Raw genomic sequence first — 19,538 nt, 5'->3', positions numbered from 1 at the left:
GGAAGATAGACACATATGCGGCTTCATGGAAGAGGGTGTAACTAGACAAACACTGAGGTTGGGGGTTGGTTTGAACACCTTAATAGCAAAATATGGCTTAAATTTCACTGCAATATCTCTTCAGGAATCTGCCAATTTACTCCAATATCTATTCCCACATTCACAGGAAGTGCCCCAGGAAGTACCATCAGTTTTATACTATTATTGGCAGAAGTCACATCACTTATTTTAGATTTGAAATTGGTCACAAAATGTATGAGCAATCACAAGCCATTAATAATCACGCTAGAACGTCGTTTGAAAAGAGCTTTTGAGGAGAATGGCTGTAAACCAACATATTGAAAGAACAAAAGGTTGTGAGTAAAGTAGGATAAAGTTTAGCCCATAGGCTTTATTCAAAGGATAATTAAAGGAAACATTAAATACATAAAGGCTTGCTTAGCAGATAGTCTGAATCATTCAACTATATTAAGGAAGTTTGCACGTCTATGCACGTCAATGTCACAAGAGTTCTCTACATCGATGGTTTAACAAGGCCAGCACTGCCGCTCATAGAAACTGAAATATGCTTTATAGTCAAATCAGCGATCCCAATCTGATATCAAAGACACCAGGCACTAATCTACAAGAACATCTTCGAAGAAAGGAAAAAAGTGATTAATATTAGAGCTTGGAAGAATTTAATATATGCTGCAACCTCAAGGGATAGCAGCAGGTTTTGTTAGGTTATAAATCACCCCTTCTTCTCTGATCAAGACGGCCCAAAGGTGCAATATTTGATTTCGGAGGAGGAATGGGTCAAACATTTTACAAACCAATGACTACTGAACACAGTGCCGTAACAACCATAGCAGGCTATTGGAAATAGTATTTAAGCCTCAGGAGATTACTTTTCCCATACTTTTATGTGAAGCAGTCCTAGCCACTTTCCCCTTCGGCACCAAGGATGAAATGGTTACGTCCGCTGGCGCAGCCCTGGGGCGCCACAGATGTAACCATTACATCCTGGCTTTGGCCCTCGCTTCCCCCGAGGGCCTCCCACCCCACTCCCCTGGGCAGGGATGGAAGGGGAATCGCTTCTCCTTCCACCCCCAACTCCCCTGACCCCCCGTGACGTCAGATGACGTCAGCGCACAATCGCGCGCTGACCTCATCAGAGGTCGCCCCCATCAGCTTTCACCATGATCGTGAAAGAAATTCTTCTATTTCTCTTCCGATCTGAGAACTTGGAGAGGTCAGAGAGGCATTAAAGGAAAGGAAAGGCTTTTCATTTCCTTTCTTGTCTCTCTGAGCATTTCTGCAGCATGGTTGTAAAGTGGTTGTGCTGTAGAAATGCCCACTAGACACCAGGGAGTTTGTTTACTTGTATGTAAACAATGAAGGGGAGGGACCCCTTGGACAAGGATCGCTCCCCTTAGGGGCTTTTTATTTTGTAATGCCTTTTCTGCCTATTTTAATTAGGCTGATCTGCCCCTGGGGGTCAGACGACACTATGCACCTGGAATAATTGTTTTTAAAAATTTTTAAAGGTGGGGAGCGACCTCTTAGGCAAGGGTCTCTCCCCTGGGGGGCAAATTTATTTTAGGCCATTTCTGCCCCCCTTGGGGGCAGATCGGCCTATTTTCATTAGGCCAATCTGTCCCCAAGGGGGGCAGCAACAACTAGACACAAGGGATTTTTTTTGCACCAATTTCACGCAATGGGTGTGGCCCCTTAGGCTAGGGTTGCTCCCCTGTGGGCAATTTTCTTCCCCCTAGAGGGCAGATCAGCCTACTTTTATAAGGCCAGTCTGCCCCCAAGTGGGGCAGAAACCACTAGATACCAGTTTTTTTTTTTTTTTTTTTTTACAGATGGGGAGCGACCCCTTAGGCAAGGGTCGCTCCCTTGGGGAGGCAATTTTATTTTAGGCCATTTCTGGCCCCCTTGGAGTCAGATCAGCCTATTTCTATTAGGCCCCTCTGCCCCCAAGGGGGGCAGAAAACACTTAGGCACCAGGTATTGGAGTGTGTGTGTTTTGTTTGGGGGGCAACCCCTTGGGCAAGGTTTGCTCCCCATGGGGGCACATTACTGGTGGCTGTTTCTGCCCCCCTTGGGGACAGACTATCCTATTTTTGTAAGGTCCATCTACCCCCACCCCAAATAAATGGGGACAAAGTTGGTTTGCCGACTGGTGGGCAGCCGGGGCAATTACCCCCGATCCACTCCCCGGGGGGGAGCAAGAAGCCAGGGAATTAAAAAACAAATAGTGGGGTGGTGGCTTCCAACCATTATGGGCACAGTTATGCCCCCACCCCAACTGAAGGGGATAACAGCCTTTTAGCTCTCCCCCATACACACTAAAAGATCTTATCACTACTGCAAGCAAGATTATTTTGGGTTCTGGTTTTACATTTGGGCCATGAGAACTTGGCTAACTCTCAAAATCGTCCCACCTGGAATGGTGAGGGACGCACTATTTGGACTTTGGGATGCTGCTACCTAGGAAAATCTATGAGACCTAGACACATCTGAAAACTAAACATCTGGGTGAGTCCAGGGTGGTGTGCTTCACATGCACCCTGCACCATTTTCTTACCCACAATGCCCTGCAAACCTCCAACTTTGCTTGAAATCACACATTTTCCTCACATTTTTGTGATGGAATCATCTGGAATCTGCAGGAATCCACAAAATTCCTACCACTCATCATTGTTGCATCTATGCCGATAAAAATTCTGCCCCACTTGTCAGCCTAAAAACGTTTTTTTCCAAACTGCCCTTTGTGACCTGCTTTGGTTCCCCCTTAATTTCAACATATTTCTGGCTCTTCCCTGTCTCAAGCACTTAGCCCACTTACACAAGTGAGGTATCATTTTTATCGGGAGACTGAGGGGAACGTTGGGTGGTAGATAATTTGTGCTGGTGCGGTGATCCCACACAGAAATGTGATTGTTTTAGCTAAATAAGAGGCTTGCTGATGATTCTGAGGGAAAAAAAACTGGGGGATTCACACAAGTCACACCTCCTGCACTCCCTCGGGTGTCTAGTTTTCAGACATTTCTGGGTTTGGTAGGTTTCACTAGAAAGCTGCCGAGCTGAGGACCAAAAACGCAGGTCCCTCCCCTGCAAAAACAGGTAGTTTTGTAATTGATAATTTTGATGTGTCCACTTAGGGTTTTGGGGCATTTCCTGTTGCGGGCACTAGGCCTACCCACACAATTGAGGTACCATTTTTATCAGGAGATGTGGGGAAATGCTGGGTAGAAGGAAGTTTGTGGCTCCCCTCAAATTCCAGAACTTTGCAGTACTGAAGTGAGAGGAAAATGTGTTTTTTGCCAACTTGTGAGGTCTGCTAAGGATTCTGGGTAACAGAATCTGGTGGGAGCACCACAAGTTACTCCATCCTGGGTTCCCCTAGGTGTCTAGTTTTCAGAATTGTCCAGGTTTGCTAGGTTTTTCTAGGTGCCGGATGAGCTAGAGGCCACAATCCACAGCTAGGCACTTTGCAAAAAACATGTCACTTTTCATAAGAAAAATGTGATGTATCGATGTTGTGTTTTGGGGCATTTCCTGTTGCAGGCACTAGGACTACCCCTACAAGTGAGGTACTTTTTTTAATGGGAGACTTGGGGGAATGCTGTATGAAAGGAAATCTGTGGCTCCTCTCAGATGCCAAAACTTTAAATCACCGAAATGTGAGTAACAAGTGTTTTTTTGCCACATTTTGAGGTTTGCAAAGGTTTCTGGGTAACAGAACGTGGTGAGAACCCCAGAAGTCACCCCATTATGAATGCTCCTAGTTGTCTAATTTAAAAAAATGTATAGGTTTGCTAGATTTCCCTAGGTGCTGGCTGAGCTAGAGGCCATAATCTATAGCTAGACACTTTGCAAAAAAGAGGTCAGGTTTCTTTGGGAAAATGTGATGTGCCCACTTTGTTTTTTGGGGCATTTCCTGTCGCGGGGACTAGGCCTACTAACACGACTGAGGTACCATTTTTATTGGGAGACTTTGGGGAATGCTGGGGGGAAGGACGTTTGTGGCTCCTGTAGGATTCCAGAACTTTGCAGCACCGAAATGTGAGGGAAAAGTTTTTTAAAAATGTTTTTGAGGTTTTCAAAGGATTTGGGGAAACAGAACCTGGGGAGAGCCCCACAATTCACCCCATCCTTGATTCCCCTAGGTGTCCTATTTTTGAAAATGCACAGGTTTGGTAGGTTTTTGAAAGCTGGGAAGATGGTGATTTTAGTACCGCAAACCTTTTTTTGATGCAATTTTCAGAGAAAAAAACACCTGCTTTCTTCTGCAGTCCTTTTTCCCATTTTCCTAAAAAAAACTCGGCTTGGTACAGGAGGGGGAAAAGGCCTGGCAGCAAAGGGGTTAAACAATTCTCCCCAGGGAAAGTGCCAGGACCAGACGAGGCCCCAGTAGATTAGTTTAGATCAAATATCCCTTTAGAGGTCCTCGTAATTACAAATGCCCTAAGGAGCACAATTATGGGTTCTATCCCTGAGTCCTGGGGATTGGCTGTCTTAGTCCCTATCGTTACAAAAGGAAACAAATCATCACTGGCATGTTACAAGCCAATTTTGCTTACTGATTTAACAGCAAAATTACTGTGGATGATAACTCTGGCTGGACTAGAGACCTGAGAAGAAGAAAATAATATTCTAGCAATAGCACAATTTGGGTTCAGGCCAGGTATAAGTAAAGGTATAGGTCAAGCAAGTGCTAGATCCCCATCTTATACTAAGTAATTATGAGACATTAAAAAAAGGGGGCATTACATATGGCTTTCATTGATTTAACAAACACATTTCATCTAGTTAATCATGAGAAACTATAGGAAATGCTCAGAACTGCTTAATTTAGTAATGTGTTTACATCATAATTTGAAGTTAACAACACGCTATGGTCCCTATGGTGAAATATTGTCACAAATAGGTTCCTTAAGAGAAGTCTGGCAGGGCTGCTTTTAAACCCCTTTCCTTTTCTGTTATATATAAATGCAATAACCCAACATCTGATTAAACTAGGAAGGGATTTGCCAAAAAATGGGATCTCAGACTATTCCAATTCTATTGTACGCATATGATGCTCTCCTAATGGCCCACATGGCTTATGGCCTTCAGAGATTATTGAAATATTTTGTGGATTTCTTGGGGGGACTTAGACATTAAAGGCCATTATTATAAGTCATATATTATGACGTGGGCTCTCTGGTACCAAGACGCAGCATTTTAAAATGGGGGGAACATTCCCTTTGAAAGGTAAGGGATTTCAATTATTTCGGGATGAGTTTTAGTTCTTCTTGATCTGGTAAATCCCTTATGCTGGTAAAAACCCAACAACTGGGTAGGAACATTGAAATAACTTTCCTTTTCGCACAAAAACTTAACCCAATAGATGAGGTAATAAATCTGTATAAATTGAAGTGCATCTTGGATGGTGCAGGAGTTGCTGATTTTGCAAAGTAGATGCTTTACAACACATTGAAAATGGATTCACCCTCAAGTTGTTAGCTGTGCCGAAAACTCTGCCAATCTTATATGTCACAAAGAATTAGGCCTGTGATTTCTAGAAGATTTGATAGGAGTGGATCCACCCCTTTTGTGGGTTAAATGTGGCAGACACCAGAAGTGGGATTGGGAAGGACATGCATTTCTCATTGTTTAGCTTTAGACAATTTCGAGAAGTTACCGTGGCTTGGATATGCCTGCACATAAAACTCTTTGGTATCTAAACTGTGTAACAACAGAGAACGTGAAGGGTGATTTAAGTTTTGTGTGAAAACTTATAGTACCATTGTTGAAGATCTTATAGCCAATGGTCCGCTTATATGCACTTTATGCATGTTATGAGTGTGACATGTAAATTAAATGTATTATAATATTTTAACAAATTATATTTTATAATTTTTATGAATGTATATGGAAATGTTTATGTATTTTTATGACTTTCTGCTGAATGATGATGTTATGACTGACTGACTCTGTTGAACACATTTCCTTGGATTGATAGAAGTGTTATCCTTCTGTAGTTTGTAGAGTTACCCAGGGCACCTTTCTTGGGGTTCTTGAAGAGATGCCCCTCCTTCCAGTCTATTGGCACCTTTCCCTCTTCCCCGATCCTTCCAACCATGGGTAGAGCATGTTTACTGATGTGTTAACATCTCCCCTAAGTGCCTCTGAAGGAATGCTGTTGGGTCCTGCTGCCTTCCCCTTTCTCTCTTTCTCAGATGTTTGATGGCTTGCCCTATTTCTTCCTTGGTTGGTCTTCTGCAATTCAGTAGCAAATCCTTATTAGCTGGCTTTATGTCTGGTGGAGAATGTGGCACGGCCTCATTCTGCAGTTCTTGAAAGTGCTTCACCCATCTTCATTGTTAGTCTTCATTACCCATGATTGTCTTCCCATCTTTGTCTGTAATAGGTCTTTTTGGCTTGCTGTATCTACCGAAGAATTTCCTTGTTATGTCATACAGTTATTTTAATTTTCCATGGCTTGCTGCTTCCTGGGGTTCTGTGGCAAGACAATTAATGAATCTTTGCTTGTCTGCTCCTAAGTTTCTATTTGCTTCATTGTTGGATTTGGTGTATTCACCTCAAGCTTTCAGTTTTTTTGCTCTTGTTTGGCTCGGTTTGACTGCAGCATTTTTTTACCTGTATCTCTTGGATTTTGAAGAGAGTCCGGTTGATATTTGTGCTGATGTTTCTTGGGACCCAGTAGATCCTGTCAGGTTGATGTCACTGTTTCTTTGATATTCCTCCCATTGACTTTCTACTGGGTCTCTCTCATCTTCTAGATCTTGCAGGACTTGAAACTTGTTACTGAGGGTGTCTAAATATTGAGGGTGTCTAAATATTCAATCTGTTTCTGTGCATTATTGAAAAGATTGTTGGTATATCACTGGTGTTGGTTTGTTAGTTCCATCCAAGCTTTCCTCAGCTTTAGCTTTAACCTGGTGATGACAAAGTTATGGTCTGACACCACATCCACTCCTCTCATCCCTCTTATATCCTGCAAGGACATCCTGAACATCTTGGCAATGCAGGTTGGTCTTATTATCTGTATTCTCCGTTGAATGGTTTGGTGAAATCTACATTGCCTTGTGTATTCTTTTGTGTGGGAATACACTCCTGCTTATCACCAGACTGTTCAGGGCACAGAGAACTGCAAACCTTTCACCATTCTCCTTCATATCACCAAGGTCATGGCTGACCATGACTACTTTGTACTCAGTGCTTCTAGTATTAGCATTGAGGTCCAACATCAGTATGATGATGTCTCTCTCAAGGCATTTCTCCAGGATGGACTGGAGTCTGTTGTAAAATTGTTCATTTTCCCTTTCTTTGCTATCATTAGTAGGTGCATAGCACTGGATACCATTCATGTTGATCCTCTTTTTCTTTGTGTAGAAGGCTACTGTCATGATTCGGGACAGCGGGCTTCCCATATAATCAGAGCGGCTTCAGATGCCCGTTGCTATAGCAGCATTCCACCTGGAGCCAGTTAGTTCTGTCCGGACTGTGTCCATCTGGTCTCACTGATGCCAAGAAGGGCAAGGGTGTATTTTTTCATCTCCACTGTCACTTGGGCTGTCTTGTCTGTCTCATACATGGTCATCACGTTTCATATGTCAGTAGTGATGGTCTTGGTTGAAAACAGGTGGATGGGCTTTGTCGCTTCCAGGGATCTCTGGCTTTCACCACAAGGTGTCATAGCTCACCATGAAGGAGAATCCCTTCTCCCCATGGCAGGGATGTCTATTGGTCTTTTGATTGATATTTCTGTAACTAGGATTTTTTTGTATGGGGTAGCTAGCCCCAAGCATAACCCTCTTCCTTTAAGAGCTGGGCTTGGAACCGGCAGTGTTGGAGTTTAAAACTATAAATTCATTTTAATATGTGAAACAGCTTAGGATTCAGCTTCATTCTCCAATGTATCTTGCAGCTCTACATTTAATGAATCCACTCCTTCCCCTCATGTACACTGTTCTTAAAATAAATGGTTTGACAGGTTTATTAGGCCATCACCTCCTGCAAGTACAGTTCACCTTTGAAACGGTGTTGCATTTCATGAGAAAATTAGCAAATCATCACATTCCAAAGTGCTTAGTGCTCCTTGTTACTTGCACATTTTTCCTTTTATAATTCAAATGCAATTTGGTATTTTTTTAATGAATGGTGTTTATTTACTCATTCATGCTTGGTAACTTGTGTTTGAAGCACATTCCTTTTCTAAGTAGAAAGAAGCATCTGTTGTATATATTTGCTCAATTGCTTTTGCACATGAATTGGAAATGGAAAACTGTTCAGCAAGTACACTTGCAGTAGCAGCAGAAACAATAGTATCCACGTTCGTGGCTGCCACGTTCTCTGAGTCTGGCCCAACAAACACTCTATTTTCCACTAATGGAATGGACACATCAGGATTTGCCATGCTGAAATATGACATGTATATTTCGAGGCACATAGGGGCAATCGAGGCAAGCATGGCCCCAACTGGATATTGCACCTAAAGAAACAGCAATTTTGCATTACAGGTAGTTCTGCTACTCAATCCATTGTTAGTTCCGCTACTCAATCCATTGTTACTAGATGGGGTGCTGATCTTTGCACACAAAGTGGTGCAACTGCATCCTCACATGTCAGGACACCATGCGCCACTCTGTAACATGTTGCGTCAGAAAACTGCGCACATCAAAGTTCACTCCTTTTCATCTGTGCAGACATCACACCTTTATGAAATAATTGGAGTGTGATCCAGAAAAAAACGTATTATCAAGATGTTTTTCACCATGAAAACAAAATATAAATGAAATCATTCACTGACCCACTTACACAAGGCTTCTGCAGCTTGGATGCTCGCTCGGCTGGGTTAATGTTTTGATCTTACAGTATGTAGCAGAAGATGAGAATGAAGAGTTGAGGCCAGTTCCCATGATCACTCCTGATGGCTGAACTTCTTCTAATCCATTAAGGACAGGAATTTTCTTCTTACAGTATGCGCATTTCAAATATTATATGCTTTATATTCGTTTTCGAAATTAACTTGAATTGGTGTATGGGTTCGAGCATGACATGTTTTTGCAAAACATGGTTTTAACAAGGATAAATGAAACAGCATGATCTTGCATGGACTGTGGCTTCTTTAACTGTATAGTCACACGATTCAAACTGAGTTCATTGGTAAATGTATCAATAAGCATGTCGCTCCATGGAAACTTTATTTAACTATAAATTCCTGGTGAGACCTCACCTCAGAATATTTGGGTGGAAACTTTTTCTATCAGCATAGATATTAGAGTACACACTAGCCTTTTCTGATGAGTTTGTGCTTACTGTTGACATTCTTGAGGCTCAATTAAATGGTATTATACCAAGGGCACTGAATCAGAAGAGTATAACTCTAATCACATCATTGAAGGCTGATGTCCATATGTACAAAAGAAGGGTGACATCACTGTGGCAGAATGGTTCAGCACTGCAATAGGCAAATTCTTCTAACCACTATGTCTTACTTCAAACCTCTTGCTTCAATGATACCTAATTCCCTAAAAATGTCCAGTTTATTGATTCAATCATCGCTTGAATGTTTGGACATGATAGCTAGTAGATATTAAAACTTTAATATTCAATCCTTTATGCAATGGACATCGGAATTTCAAACACAATTCAAAACCCCTACAAGTTAACAAAATATTTTGTATTCCATACAAAACAAATAATATGATGTGCAAAGATAGGTGCTAACTCTTTAAAGAAAGGTACCCAGCTGATGCAATGGAATGCCCCATCTTGTCAAATGATCAACCACTATCAGAATCACTGTACAGTTTCCACGTCTGGTTAGTTCTACAATAAATTCGATGGATACTGTATACCAAGACTTAGGAGGAAAAGATAATGGTCTCAAAATACTTCAAAGAATGATATGTGAACCTTTAATCTGAGTACAAAGAGAACATGTATTAACATAATGCCAAACGTCTGTAAATAGAATAGACCACCAACAATTCCTTTGAATTGTGTGGTTAAAGTGTTTCCAGGATGTCCAGCAGTTTCAGAATCATGACGGAAAGTCATAGACTTTTGTTTGAACTGAGCTGTAGTTAAATTCAGAGTCTCCTTTAGTACAATAACTCATCTTTCTCAATTCTGTTTTAATTTTAACCAAGACAGGCTCTCTTATCAGCGGAATGTAACTCTGTACATAGTTTTGTTAAGAAGACCTCAACATTGCTTTAGGGTGAATATTCTGACTTCCACCCAGCACCATCAGTGAACGTTCATGGACTACTCTATTTTTATTTACGGGTTGGTTCTGCTGGAAAGGACATTCTCCTTCCCATTTGTGGATTAGTATATAGTTTGAGTGCATGTCATAATCACAAAGAGCAAGGTCCATCTAAGTTGTCTGAGAGTTAATGCTCTGGCTAAAGTTATAAAGTGCAGATTTCTGTGATCTGTGTAAACTTTTACTTACATGCATTACGGGTATGAAAATGTAGTTGGAACCACACAAGTCTTGACACTCTGGACTCCCCTCACGGTATAGCTTCCAGAAGTTTCTGGGTTTGCCAGGGTCCTCTGACCAGCATCTGAGACCTGGCCCAATTCCACAGCTATCTACATTAATTTTTCACACCAAAACTTTGAAGTCTATGGCCCTCATTACAACCCTAGAGGTCAGTGTTAAAGTGGTGGTAGTACCACCAACAGGCCGGCGGTAAAAAAAATGGGATCACAACCACGGCGGAACCCGCCAACACATACAGCCACTTTAACAGTCCGACTGCCACGGCGGTAGCAACAAACACCGCGGCGGTAACCGCCAACAGACAGGCGAAAGTCAATGTACTGCCCACCCCATTACAACCTGCCCATCCGTCAGATTTTCCGGGGCGGTACTAACGCCATCAATAACACAACAGAAACAGTACACAGAAGGGAAACCACTCACCTCTCGACATTCAAAGAAGCACTAGGACGCCATGGAGCCCGAGCTGCACGCCCTGCCCATGCTGGTCTACCTTCTCATCTACCAGGAGTACGAATGGCGGTGGCGATGACCACTGCACCTAGTACTCAGGGGAGGGGGGGAGAGAGTGACACACATACGCAACATGCAACACTCCCACCCCCAACCTCACCCACAACACCATACACACAAACACATGCATCAACATTACATTTACACCCCGTAACCCTCTGGAAGAACGCAAGGACAAAAGGAATTGAGTCAAATCAGTGATATATTAGAAATAGTCAGATATACGTTATAATTTGGAAAACAGTATTTACAAAAATATACAATATGTACAAAAGGCGGTACATTCTCCACTCAAAATGTCCGTGAGCCACTGGGCCAAAACTCATAGGTCAAGCCCACACTTGACTCCTGCCTAAAATATGGAGAGAACACTGTAGGGGCATCAGGTTGAAAACACACAGGCACCTCAGGGGGACGGGGAAGGGGGGTCAGCTCAGCCGGAAGATGCAATAATGCCACTGCTCCTTGAGGTGTCTCCATGCCCACAGCGATGTCCTGGGGAGTGCAAGGCCACATTCTCTCTAGTGGGTGCTTTGCCCATTTGGGGAGTGCAAAGCCACAGTCTCTCTAGTGGGTGCTTTAGTGGGTGGTTTGCCCACTGCTTGGTCCTGGGGAGTGCAAAGCCACAGTCTCTCTAGTGGGTGGTTTGCCCACTGCTTGGTCCTGGGGAGTGCAAAACCACAGTCTCTCTAGTGGGTGGTTTGCCTACTGCTTGCTCCTGGGGAGTGCACAGCCACAGTCTCTCTAGTGAGTGGTTTGCCCAATGCTTGGTCCTGGGGACTGCAAAGCCACAGTTTCTTTAGTGGGTGGTTTGCCCACTGCTTGCTCCTGGGGAGTGCAAAGACACAGTCTCTCTAGTGGATGCCTTCTTCCACTGGTTCTGGAGGGGGCTTTGTGCCCAGTCTGCCTCATCCTGCCAAGGATAGGGTGAGTGGATGGCTTCTTCCACTGGTTCTGGAGGGATCTTTGTGCCCAGTGTGCTTCATCCTGCCAAGGATAGGGTGAGTGGATGCCTTTCTCCACTGGTTCTGGAGGGGGCTTTGTGCCCAGTGTGCTTCATCCTGCCATGGATAGTGTGAGTGGATGTGTATCTCCACTGGTTCTGGAGGGGGCTTTGTGCCCAGTGATGCAACACTTGGGGTGTGGCAGTTCACAGTCCCTCACCTAGGTGTCTGTGGCACAAGATTTGCAGGGACCAGGATGTATGATAATCCATGGAGGCAGGGCTAGAGTCCATCTGGCGGTGGCTACGGCTGCAAACTGGTGGAATTACCGGTGCTGGTGGGGGTGCTGCCAGTGGTGGAGGGAGGCTCAAGCCCCTCTCCTGCAGCCTCGGACGGCTGTCCACTGGGGCTGCTGCTGCTAGTAGTGGTGCTACTGTCAGTGGTGTAGGGGGTGGTGCTTGCAGCGGTGCCTACTGCGGCGTTAGCGGCGGTGCAGTTGGCGGTGCTGGCTGCGGTGCAGGGGCCGGTGCTGCCAGTTGTGGGGGGAGGCTCCAGCCCCTCTCCTGCAGCCTCGGACGGCTGCCCACTGGAGCTGCTGCTGCTGGTAGTGGTACTACTTTCAGTGGTGCAGGTGGCGGTGCTTGCAGCGGTGCTAGCGGTGGTGCAGGTGGCGGTGCTTGCCACGGTGCAGGTGCCGGTGCTGCCAGTGGTGGGGGGAGGCTCCAGCCCTTCTCCTGCAGTCTTGGACGGCTGCCCACTGGGGCTGCTGCTGCTGACAGTAGTGGTGCTTGCAGCGGTGCAGGTGGCTGTGCAGGTAGCAGTGCTTTCAGCAATGCTAGCGGTGGGGCTGCTGGCAGTCCTGCCTGCAGTGCAGGTGGCGGTTGTGGCAGTTGTGCTGGTAGCCACCAGGCCTTCACCTGCAGCCTCGGACGGCTGAAGTGCCTTGCCTTGTGTCTTGTGCCCCTTCCTCACCTTGGCAGATGGTGGTGTTACCTTGAGTCTGGCAGCTGGAGTCTTTGAGGTGGCCTTGCTGGGTGGTTGTGGCTCCTTCCCCTTGCTGGATGCTGTCCTCTTCTTCACCTTGCCAGGTGGCGGAATGGTTTTGGCCCTGGCAGGGATTGGTGGCACACTGGCTGGGCTGACGGGTGCCCCCTTTGAGCCTCTGATAGCTGAGGAAACCGCAGCGGACCTGGACTTGGTGGCTAAGGTGCCCGGGCTGGGTTTTGGCCACCCTGGCCCGAGGGGAAGGACGGGGGGGAGGGGTAGGGAAGAGTTCAATGTTTTCCAGGAAAAGCTTCGTATGGACACTGGGGCAGGGAGAGGGAGAAAGTTTGGGAGCGGAGGAAGAGGGAGTGGTTGTAGGAGGTGTCTGTCTGCTGAGTTTGGGTGCAGGTGCATGGGCTGGATTCTGTTGTGAGGTGGATGGCTGTTGGGTGGGTGGGTGCTTGCGTTTGTGTACTTTGGGAGGAGGGGTCACAGACACAGTGGGAGAGGACACAGTGTGCATGGATATGGGGGTGGTGACTGACAGGGAGGGGTGTGTAGTGATGGGCGTGCTGGTGATGGAGGTAGTGGATGAGGATGTAGTGCATGTAGGTGTGAGTGGAGACACTACTGGGAGGTAGGTGGATGAGGAGGAGGAGGGGGACACAGTGGAGGCAGTGGATATTGGTGTGTCTGCATGGGGATTGTGCTTGTGTGAGTGCCTGTGAGATGAAGTGTGGTGCCTGTGTTTGCCTGAGCCACTTCTGTGTGTTGATTTGGGTGAATACTGGTCTGAAGGTGTGCCTGGGATAGGCTGGGGTTGAGGGGATTGAGCCTGGGTAGAGGAAGTTGGAGGGGGAGGCTAGAGACAGGGACAATGGCTGCCATCAGGGAGGAGGCCAGAGCCTGAAATGCTCAGGGTTGGGCCACCACGCAAGAGTGAATGCCCTCCAGGTATGCATTTGTTTGTTGCAAATGCCTCTCGACACCCTGGATGGCATTCAGAATGGTTAACTGACCAACAGTGAGGGATATCAGGAGGTCAATAGCCTCCTTACTGAGGGCAGCAGGGCTGACTGGTGCAGGGCCTGAGGTGCCTTGGGCGAAGGAGATGCCCACCCTCCTGGGTGAGCGGGCACAGGAAACACGCTGAGGGGCTGCTGAGAGGGCGGTGCTGGTCGGGGGGTGGTGGCTGTACTTGTTGTTAGGTGTGGCACAGAGTTGTCCGCCACCACCAGGGAGCTTCCATCGTAAGAGGAGTCGCTGTCTGTGGCCTCCTGTCGTTGTGCTCCCCTCGCCCTGTGTCCCACTGGTGCCCTCACCATCGGTGGATTTGGCCTCCAGCCCCATGTGGGATGCAGCTCCCTCCGTCAACGGTGCCTCTGCTCCTCGGCCAGATGATGCTAATGCACACAAGGACATGGTGACAAAACATAAAGGGGGGGAAGACAGAGGATACACTTGGTCAATGCCAGCAACAACACTATCGTTGGCGTACACAACTCACAGGGAACAGCCCTATGCACTAGGCCATGCAATACCAGTTACAATACTAGTCACTAACCCATGGGGTACAGTGACTAACGCCATCAGCTGCACACCTGAAAGAAACAGGGCCCTGTCCAGTAGTAAATGCCCACTAACACTATTGGGGTAGGAGTGCATCAGAGCCTGCCCAATAAGGGACCTACTCTGCCATGTTCGCCCTGGCCTAGGGGCACCCACAGTCCACATCCCCACCCAGGTCAACCCTTAACACTCGCAAAATGATGAATCCGAATTTGTACTCACCCCCTTGTGGCTGCTGTGATGCCCTCAAGCACCCATCCAACTCCGGATAGGCCACCGCTAGGATGCGAAACATCAGGGGGGTCAGGGTACAACAGGCACTCCTTCCTCATTGGGAGGCCAGCCCCAGCTGGGCCTCCGTCGTCTTCCTTGCCCAGCGGCACAGGTCCTCGCACCGTTTGTGGCAGTAGGTGCTCCGTCTGTGAAAGACCCCCAGGGTCCGCACCTCCCTGGCGATGGCACGCCAAATACCCTTTTTCTGATGGGCGCTGACCTGCATGAAAAAGACAGCAGAAAAGGGAATTAGTTAACCATCCGGACCGACCCACTCATGGCCCACCATATCCCTCCCATCCCCTGACTCACATACATTGACCACCATACATGCAGCACTCTGGCCAGAACGCCTCTTCCCCCCCACATGTGGCTTATACACAGAGTACTCCATACATTCATGGCCCACGCATCATGCTCAGTGTGTACTCACCAGTTTGTCTGGAGGACCGTAGAGTAATATGTACTGGGGTAGGACTCCATCCATAAGTTTCTCCAACTCCTCTGCAGTGAAGGCAGGGTCCCTTTCCCCAGACACATAAGCCATTGTCGCTTCCAGACACAGGTCACAGAAGCACTTGCAGTGTAGGTCCTTTCCTGTTCAAGGTCAGGTAGCAAGTGAGTGAATAGATAGAAAATGGCGGTCACTTCCATGGTGGTGCGTACCGTCACCGCTGGCGTACATCACCATTGGCTCCTGGAACCCATAGGGCCTAATGATGACTAATGCGAATTTGCGCGGCGGTCGTCGACTGCCTACCGCAACGGCGCACAATGCCAGAGGAATTACCTAATTTCCACTTGTCCCTCCTCACAGGTCAGGCAGCTGCCATTTCAGGGGTGCATGACACCTAACTGCGTCACAGCAGACATTGGCACAGCAACTGACTCTCTGATTCATATACTGGTTCTGTAAAGGAAAAGATGCATCATTATTTCAATTGATGTGTGAATATGACCCTCTGCTCACCGTTTTCCTCTATAGGCTTCAACCGCTGAGGATGAATATGAGATGGAGACATCCTCCAGTGTACAGACCCCTGGTAGACCTTGCGACAATGGAGGACAGACACATTATCCTAACATACAGACCTGATCGGGCCACAATCCAAGAACTGTGTGCCCAATTGGAGCCAGACCTGATGTCAGCTATCCGCCAGCCCACAGTTATCCCCCCTCTAGTGCAGGTCCTGTCAGTGCTTCATTTTCTGGAAAGTGGTTCCTTCCAAACAACCGTTGCCATGGCATCAAGGATGTCACAGCCAATGTTCTCCAACGTGTTGACCAGAGTGTTGTCAGCTCTGCTGAAACACATGAGCAGCTACATAGAATTCCCCCAGGTGGATGATTTGGCCACAGTGAAAGCTGACTTTTATGCCATGGGACATACCCCCAACATCATTGGTGCCATTGATGGTGCACATGTAGCATTGGAACCCCCCCCCCCAGAGAAATGAATAAGTGTTCAGGAATAGAAAAAGCTATCACTCTATGAATGTGAAGATGGTGTGTTTGGTGGACCAGTACATCTCCCATGTGAATGCCAAGTATACTGGCTCTGTGCATGATGCATTTAGCTTGAGGAATAGCAGCATCCCATATGGGATGAGCCAACTCCAGAGGCACCGGGTGTGGCTAATAGGTGAGCCCAAGGTCCCCACCCAGTATAAGTTGGTGTCTGGGTATGGGGTTGTCACTAAGGGTTAGTGTGTGTCTAACAGTTGTCCCTCAATGTTTTCAGGTGACTCAGGTTACCCCAACCTCTCATGGCTACTGACCCTAGTGAGGAATGCCATGACAAGGGCAGAGGAACGTTACAATGAGGCACATGGGTGAACAAGGAGGATACTTGAAAGAACCTTTGGCCTCCTGAAGGCCAGGTTCCGGTGCCTCCATCTGACAGGTGGATCCCTGTACTACTCACCCAAGAAGGTGTGCCAGATCATCGGTGCATGTTGCATTTTGCACAAGCTGGCCTTGAGACGCCAGGTGCCTTTTCTGCAGGAGGATGAGCCTGGAGATAGACTTGTGGCAGTGGTGGAGCCTGTGGACAGTGAGGAAGAGGAGGCAGAGGAAGAGGATGTGGACAACAGAAGTAATATTATACAGCAGTACTTCCAGTGACACACAGGTAAGACACTGTAACTTCACTCAACTTTTCAGTTTTCTGTTGGACATTGTACATGGCAGCCTGATTTCCCTATGTCTATGGCAACTTACTGTAGCCTTTGGCATCTCTATTTTCAGATCTCTGTGGCCCACTCTGGCTTTTGGTATGTTTACTGCTGCCGACTAAAGATCATTCCAATTTAAATATAACTGTACATATGACTTGCAATGTTTTCATAATGTTGTACTAATACATATTTGAATTATTTGACAGACTACAGATTTGTATTTGTTCCAAGGGTGTTTATTTAAGTGCTAATAAGTAGAGGGGTGTGTGCAATGGGCTGTGGTGATGGTGGAGGAATGTGCAGTTAGAGTTCAGTCTCTTGGTATTGCAAGTGCATTGTCCAAGAGGGCATAGGAAAGGAAGCAATGGCAGTTCAAGGTGGACTGGGTGACTGAGTGGGACAGAAGGGTTGGAAAACAGGAGAGTCTTATTTCCTGGCGGGGTCTTGGCAATGTCCTCTGGCTTCTGCCTGGATCACAGGGACCGTTTGTGGGGTGGTTCTCCTTCTGCAGGGGGTTGGGTTCTGGTGGCCTGTTGGTCCTGTGGCAGGGCCTCCTGTCCACTAGCGCTGGCGGAGGTGAAGGGCTGTTCTTCGGTGTGGCTAGTGTCAGGGGCCAGTTGGTGTGCCACTGCCTCCCTCATGGTGTTGGCCATGTCAGCCAGCACCCCTGCAATGGTGACCAGGATGGTGTAGATGTGTTTGAGGTCCTCCTTGATCCCAAGGTACTGTCCCTCCTGCCGCCTCTGGGTCTCCTGCAACTTGGCCAGTATCTGGTCCATCGTCTCCTGTGAATGGTGGGATGCTCCCAGGATGTTGGTGAGTGCCTCGTGGAGAGTTGGTTCCCTGGACCTGTCCCCCCCCCCTGTTGCACAGCAGCCTTCCCAGCTTCCCTGTTGTCCTGTGCCTCTGTCCCCTGAACCGTGTGCCCAATGCCACTGACCCCAGGTCCCTTATCGTTCTGGGTTTGTGGGGTTTCCTGGGGTCCCTGTAGTGGTGGACACACTGCTGATTGACATGTCCTGGGGACAGTGGCATGGGCCGCTGGGTGGGTGCTGTGATGGTGTTTCCTGAGGGGGAAGGCTCTGTGGTGGGTTGGGACTGTGGCAGGGTAACCGACTGTCCAGAGGTCCCTGATGGGCCAGGTTTGTCATCGTGATCCAAGCATGTAGAGCTGCTGTCATCACTGTGGGCCTCTTCTGTGGGGGGACTGGATGTTGCTGGCAACTCCTCTCCAGTGACGTTGATAGGGGTCCTGTTGTGTTGCAAATGCAGTGCTATTATATCTGCGTGTGCTATCTTGTGTGTGGGTGTGTTTCCCTGTATAGTTGTGATTGCCCTGTCAGCTTTGCCTTGTGTGCGTGGTGATTTTGTGGGCTAGGTGATTCTCTCTAACGGGCATGCTGTGGTGATGGGTGTCCATGCAGGTCTGTGATGGGGGTCCATGGATTGTTGTGGCATGCAGGGATGGATGGATTGTGATAGTGGGGTACATGTGAGGTGGTGGAGTGATGGGGTTAGGGTAGGGGTTAGAGTTTGTGATGGCATGCAGGTAGGGTGGGGGATATAGTAGTAAAGATTTGACTTACCAGAGTCCAGTCCTCCTGCTACTCCTGCAAGGCCCTCAGGATGCATGATCGCCAGGACTTGCTCCTCCCATGTTGTTAGTTGTGGGGGAGGAGGTGGGGGTCCACTGCCAGTCCTCTGTACAGCTACCTGGTGTTTTGCAACCACGGAACGCACCTTCCCCCGTAGGTCGTTCCACCTCTTACTGATGTCATCCCTTGTTCTTGTAGTGCTGTCCCACGGCTTTGACCCCGTCCACGATTCTCCACCATAGCTCCATCTTCCTAGCAATGGACGTCTGCTGCACCTGTGATCCGAATAGCTGTGCCTCTACCCGGATGATTTCCTCCACCATGACCCTTAGCTCTTCCTCTGAAAACCTGGGGTGTCTTTGGGGTGCCATGGATGTGGTGTGAGTGGTATGTGTGAGTATGTGTGGGGTGATGTGTGGGGTGATGTGTTGGGGTGTGTGGTGTGAGGTGCATAAATGGTGTAGCGGTGATGGTGTTCTGTGGCTCAGATTGAGTGGGTGCTCATGGCTTGTCTCTCTCTCTGTTGGCAATATTATTATTTTTTGTCGTAAGGGGTTGTGGGTAATGTGGGTGTGTGTTTTATATTGGATTGGGTGTATGGGTGTGGTGTGTGTATGTGTGTCAGGTGTGTATGTGTGTGTGTATTTTGAGCGCCGTGGTATGTACAGCCAATGGTTTACCGCGATTGAAAGACCGCTGCAGTGATTCGTGGGTCCTGATTCTGTGGGTGTATTCCTGTTGGCATAACGGTGTGGGTTTTGGTACCGCCAATTAATCACTGACCTTTGGTCTGGCGGACTTGTGTGGATGTCTATATAGTGGGGATTTCTCTGTGTGGGTCATAATACCCATAGCGGAATGCCGCAGCGGTCACGGTATGTTATTGGCCGTCTGCACGGTGGTAGGCTGCATTTACTGCCATTTACTTGAGGGCCTATATGTTGTAAATTCTGAGTCCTTACAGTCA

Source organism: Pleurodeles waltl, chromosome 1_2, assembly GCF_031143425.1.
Source record: "Pleurodeles waltl isolate 20211129_DDA chromosome 1_2, aPleWal1.hap1.20221129, whole genome shotgun sequence".
NCBI lineage: Eukaryota > Metazoa > Chordata > Amphibia > Caudata > Salamandridae > Pleurodeles > Pleurodeles waltl.
This window is presented reverse-complemented; position numbering follows the sequence as displayed.